Below are 6302 nucleotides of genomic sequence, written 5' to 3'. Positions count from 1 at the left end.
TCGTTTTGGCCGTTTTAACGGTTAAAATATCCAAATTGAGAGCAAACAAATCTTCCTGTGACATCACATTGAAAACTATTTCTGCTATCAGGGAAAGCAAACTGAAAACTTAATTTGTTACCCATTTTTCCTGTTGATAACAAAACAAGTATTCAATTTGATGTTATGCTAAGGCAATGAAAACAAACCCGCAACAACATATTTTTGAAGAGCAAATGTACAGCAAAATGAAACCAAAATTTAAAATCAAATTTGTCCATTGCGTAAACTGAAACTGATTTGATGTTGATATCAAATCTTGATTTAAATTTTCTGTCATTTTGATGCTGGACTTTGCTCGGGTTACGTGTCAAAAAAAAAAATGGAAAAATAAAAAACAAAACAGTAAATGGTACCATACTAACAAAACAAAGAGTTATATACAAGTTCGTTTTCAAACGACAAAAACCGACATAGGGTATACGTCCCTAACCTCGGTCTAATATGCAGCCATAGATTACGTTTTTAATCATAACTCATCAATTAATTTACCTGCAAACGATATTCTACTGCTAAATGGTATGCTTAGATATGCTTATCATGTCGTTTGCTATCAGGAACCGCAAAAAGTTGAAAAACTTACTTTTTTTAAGACAAAAACTCACCAGGGAAATGTATGTAATATCGGTCGATTGTCCCCAAATTGGGTCTATTTATGGATGCAACTTCGTCCTATCCTGTTTGATTCTCAAAAAAAAACGCTCTTGGTAACGTTTTCTTATGTATTTTTTTTTATCACTATCACTGTTAACTTAATACTCTTCATTCCTCAAAACATTTCTTAGAGAAAATTTTACGAAAACTACATTAAATCACTCAAGTTAAAAATTAAAAATTAAAAATTTCGCTTATCGTCTTTCGACCGCAGAATATCTAAATCAAAACATTGTGATGTTCATTATACAGATTTGGCAGAAAAAATCTCCCTTCCTGTTCGTTCCTTATCATCCAAATGCAAACCACATTGTTGACGTTACTCTTATTGCTATATGCTGTCAAATGAATTTCATGGGCCAAAGTTAGGAACATAGAAAAGAAATGTGTCCCTAAAGTTGGGTCCATGATTTACTTGTGAAAACGTTGTTAAACAATTAAAATAAACATAAAATATTCAAACAGTAACTGTGAGTTTTACGTCTAGTGTGTATTATCAGGTAATTCCATTCAATAAATGCCATAATCAGGCCATTTGATGATCGTCAGTGCAACCTTCCCATCTTAACCTTAGAAGTCATGGCGGCTAAAAACTCCGAACAGAGTGATATTCTCAACCAGTTTTATTACTTACGAGAGCTGAAAATGTATTGAAATGTTGTGATATAAATTGATTTGTGTGTGGTACACATTTATCAATCATCAGTGATCAATATTTTCCTTATTTTTTGTGTAATATTCCTTAATTAATTATTTATTTGCGTGATAGGCCGAATGAAAGGACTAGACCCACATTACATACCGTAACCCTATGTACTGATTGTTGTGATTAAAGTTTCAGAACCATTTTTCTGTTAGACAAAATACATTAGCTTGTTATGGAAGCCCTTGCAAGCTTTATGTCACTTTGCAATGTATAAATTTTCTATACATTTGTATTCTGTCGGTAAAGAACGAACCCATTATTCATCATAAATATTTAATGGTTATTTGATACAATAATGACCGGTTTACGGCCATCCAATGCAAGAAGCAACAAAAAAAATACAAGCTCTACCGCGCCTTATCACGGCCATAACATTGGTATTGGTGAGTACCTTCCATCCTGTTTGTTATTCGCTCTGCCTCTCACTCTTACCGATCATTGCTAGCGGAATCAGCGTCCATTATTGGAAATACGACATAAATGATGTTTGCTGATAGAACTGATAACAATGATTTAGCTCTATTGACCGAACGATGAGCGAGCCTTCTGGCTATACAGCAAATGGCAGTGGCCGGTTCAGACACAGAGCGCGTGACTCCTATTCTTATTGTCATCATTTCTCGCTTACTTAATACTACTATGCATCACCCGACTTGGATAGTAAATCTGCTAATGATGTCACTCTCTTCACCCCTAGCGACCATCCGAACATGTGCTGGAAGCGTATCACGGGAGCATGAATCAATTCAAGGCTCTGGAATCGGGCAGAGACAGTCATTTTCACTCGTGTAGTAATTAGCATTTAATGATTTATTGATAACAGTTAATTGTTTAGATATTAGTAAGCGTGTGACATGGGTATCTTGAAATTTAATCATGAAATGTAACTTATTGATTGCATAGCTCAACACCAACTTGGCACATTAAAACATTATTAATGGAAACGACACATTTTGAACAAACCCTACTGTCATGTTGTATTGCTGTTGCTAAAAGCTTTACTGGAAAATTATCCTCTTTTTATTTTTTACACTGCTTCTGTATTGCGTAATACTTTCATCGTTACCTAGAGGTTTCAAGCTTTATCGCACATATGTACGTAGCATGAACATTAAATTCATAAATTGGTTCCACGTTCAAAAATAGAAAAGCAATAAGACCACCTCCAACAACTCGTTTTCAGCAGTACACAATTTAATCTATCAGCAGACATGTTCTTCCTTCTTCATGTCGGTAAGATCTATATCGAAAATTAAATTCTTTGTCGCTATGTTTTTGTGCTCCCCCACGGCCATACTTCGTTTGTGGTTTGTTTGATGTAGCAGTCAACGTACCACGCGCTTAACTGTCTCAACGCACCATGACCAAAATATGCCGACATCATGATTTACCTTTTCTATGATGTTATACCACCTGCTGCTGGAAGAACCCAAGTTGAGTACCGTCGTGCCGTAACTAAGAGACTAAATGGTACTTTTAGACAGCACTCAGATTCCTCAAAACATTCAAGACGGGTCCAAAGACACGTGGCAAAACGGTAGCCAACCGGAAATTTCTATTGCCTTCCGGAAAAAAACACAGTCCTTCAGCATCTGGTTGGGACGGGTCAAAATAGTTATTAGCGGGGAAATGAGGGTGATTTTCTCTTATAATAGTAAACGATTGAATGTGAGTTCGAGAGCATAAAAAACCTTTTCTGGGCGGTGGCACTTGAACTCTCAGGTAGCATGTGTGTTTTGGAGTGAAAAAAAAAAAACTTTATAAAGAGTTTAAAACCAACATATTATTTCAGAGGCTAGATTGGTTGACATCGTATATTAAATGGCAGCAGAAAAACCAATTGCTACTGCTTTTGGCAATCTGCAATGATGCGTCGAAAAAAACTGGGAAAGAAATTTATGAAAATACATCAAAGTAAGTTGCTTCTCCTTGTGTAGATTTTATGGTCCAATTTTATAACGCTACCTTCGTACAGCAAACTGTCCATGCCAAATAAACCGGAGAAAAAGATCAAAAGATGTTGTTATCACATGTTTTGCTAAAAAGTTACACAAAGAGGTTGCAATGTATGTGTTTGACACATCAAACCTAGCAGTTTTTTGCTTTCTAAGAGGGTCAATCTGTGATTTTATGATCGCTGAGTGAGTGAGTGAGTAAGTGAAAATTGACAAAATCGCTGATTGCAACTATCAGGCAGCGAAATTGACAACTTAACAATAAAAAATACAGGAGCACATACAGTGGTAGAGGCAACAATAGCTCCAATTTCCAAACCTATCGCTTACTTCAGATTGCGACTTGAGCGTGAAGCAATAGAACTGTTTCCGCACATCGAAGGTACATGAGCAAATCGGCGAACATCTCTTTTGCCAGTGGTGGAGGAGCGAGGGGAGAAGAGGGATACCCTTCATCATACCTCCCCAAAGGGGGAGTTTGATAAACAAGATGATCAACCATTGACCATTGCTCGCTTTCTACCGTATGCGTGATAATGTTTGCACCATTGAGCATAGTAAAATTTAAAAAATTCTCAAAAATTTCGTTTTTTTATTTATTTAAAGGGGGGATGTTTCTCAGAGTCTTAAACTATGTTAATCATCGATCGAGTTTCCAATTGCTGCCATTACGGCCTCCACACGCTTCCGGAATGTACGGCAGGTTCTAATAATGTAGTCTGAATCAATTTCTCTACAGGTACGGGTCAATGTTTGTCTGAGGCTTGCTGTACTCGGGTGGCGTTTAGAACAGGCCTTGGCCGCCATATTGAGTAATCCAGTGGATTAAGATCGGGGCTGGATGGCGGCCACATATCCTTCGCCCAGAACGGAAGATGTTTCTGCAACCTCTTCTGAGTGCGGTTCAAGGTGTGGCACGGAGCCCCATCTTGTTGAAATACAACATTTGGCTTCGGACCGTACTGTTCTTTGATCCACGGAAGAACATACTTACTTAAAATCCCGATGTAGACCTCCGTGTTGACCTTGTCGCCTTCTGGAATGAACACCAGGTCCATTTTTTTTGCCATCGGAAGCCACCAATCCAAACACCATAATGCTAGAAGGATGCTTGGTCAGATACTCGTTCTTATGCTCGTCGGCCACGTATTTTACCGGAAGAGAACTAATATACCGGTCGGTCCTGGAATTTTATACGGGATCGACGGTAAACATGCTCTCGTCGGTGAACAGGATTACCGGATTTTTTCGCTTAAGGAAGTTCAAGATTTTCTTGCATCGTTCGACTCGTAGCTCCCGGATGCGGTTGGTAATCATGTGAGTTTTTTTCCGTGCCTTCGACTTCGCCCCGCAATCTTCCTTTACAATCTTCCGTGCCGTAAAGTCATTGATCCCGTGTTCCTTTGCCATTTTCCTTATTGAACGCACTGGATTCACCCGAGTCTTCCTTTTGATGGCAACGATAACCCTCGGTCTAAAACCCTTTCGACGGTCCACCGGGACACTCCCACGGCGATTGAAATGTCTTTTTTTGACATTTGCTCGTGGGACAAATCACGAATACGCTGCCACTTCGTCATGGTGCAACTGTCAAACTAAGCAAATCATTTTCTTTTATACACAGCCTACTACGGTATGAGCAATTTTTAGTCTGATTAAGCATCTCCAACTATTTAAATAAACCAAATTAACTTAACAAATAAAAAATATAATCGAAACACATGATTTCATAATTTAAAAAAATATATTTGAAATGAGTATTTGCAACCTTGCAAACAAATCGGATATAATGGACAAAACAGGAGACCATATAGGGTATTGGCCATAGGTTCCTATTTTGGCCATACCTCAGAAAAACGATTGAATCACAATCTTCGTGCGTTTTGTGGCAATATGTATGTGTAGCCCAAAGAGTATGATTTAAATCAACAATCTTAATAGAACTCAAGACCTCAAACTTATAAAAAACGTTAATTATCGCCAAAACATGGCCAAAATAGGAGCATGACCCATATAGGAGCGTTTATCCTACGCGCACTTATTTATTTACAAATTGATTAAACATCATAAACGATTGAATATAATGTATTCAATCGTTATTATAATAACCATTTAATTTGCAATACAGTACTATAAAATACGATTCACCCCATTCAACATTAGGGTGGGTCAAGTTTGTATGATGGATCACAAACCCCTGCTCCCCAATGCTCATTTGATATGTATTGAAATCCCCAACAACTGTGCCAAATTTGAACGAATTTGGAACCAATTTGAATTTGCGAGAGTAAGTTTGTATGAACAAATGTATGGGAAACGGATAGAAACATAAATTCACACATTGTTTATTTTTGACCATGAGACTTCGATTATAAAACTGCAGAACAATTTTGTGGAAGACCGCAAATCAATTCGACTTTTGTGCAAATAGTTATCTTGATTTTAATTTAGGCCAAATGTTCCGTGCATACCTACAGACGTACAGCACCGTACATAAGTATATTACTTAGCAATTGTTTTTTTCTCTGCTAAAAAGTGATCTTGGCTGTTGGTTGGTCATTCGAGATTTAAATGTACATTGTACAGTTTTGAGCAAAATTGGTCGAATCTGTAAGAAGTTTGAATATTTTTAGTAAAACGCATCTTTTTTGAGTATTTTTTAAATTAAATTTTCTGAAGTACAGTGAGTCAGATATGCTGAAATAACGCTCATTGATAGTCAAAACACAGTTCTTTCACTAAAATACGTTCAGTACAAAAACAAATTTTGACAGTTTGATTGATTTACCCGTTTGAAAAAAAAATGGCTAGATGCGGAACCATTTCGGCATACCTTACTTCACTTCGGCCTTTCAACCTTTCGACCGTCTCGTAGATTTTTTTTACATCATTCGTAATTTAAGTAGTGAGCAAAGAATGGAAATGGGTTCCATATGCTGAAGTAGTAC

Source organism: Ochlerotatus camptorhynchus, unplaced genomic scaffold (genome assembly GCF_037179485.1).
Source record: "Ochlerotatus camptorhynchus isolate MF236.1 unplaced genomic scaffold, CSIRO-AGI_Acam_v1.1 ptg000249l, whole genome shotgun sequence".
Lineage (NCBI taxonomy): Eukaryota > Metazoa > Arthropoda > Insecta > Diptera > Culicidae > Ochlerotatus > Ochlerotatus camptorhynchus.
Note: the sequence above shows the minus strand (reverse complement) of the source record.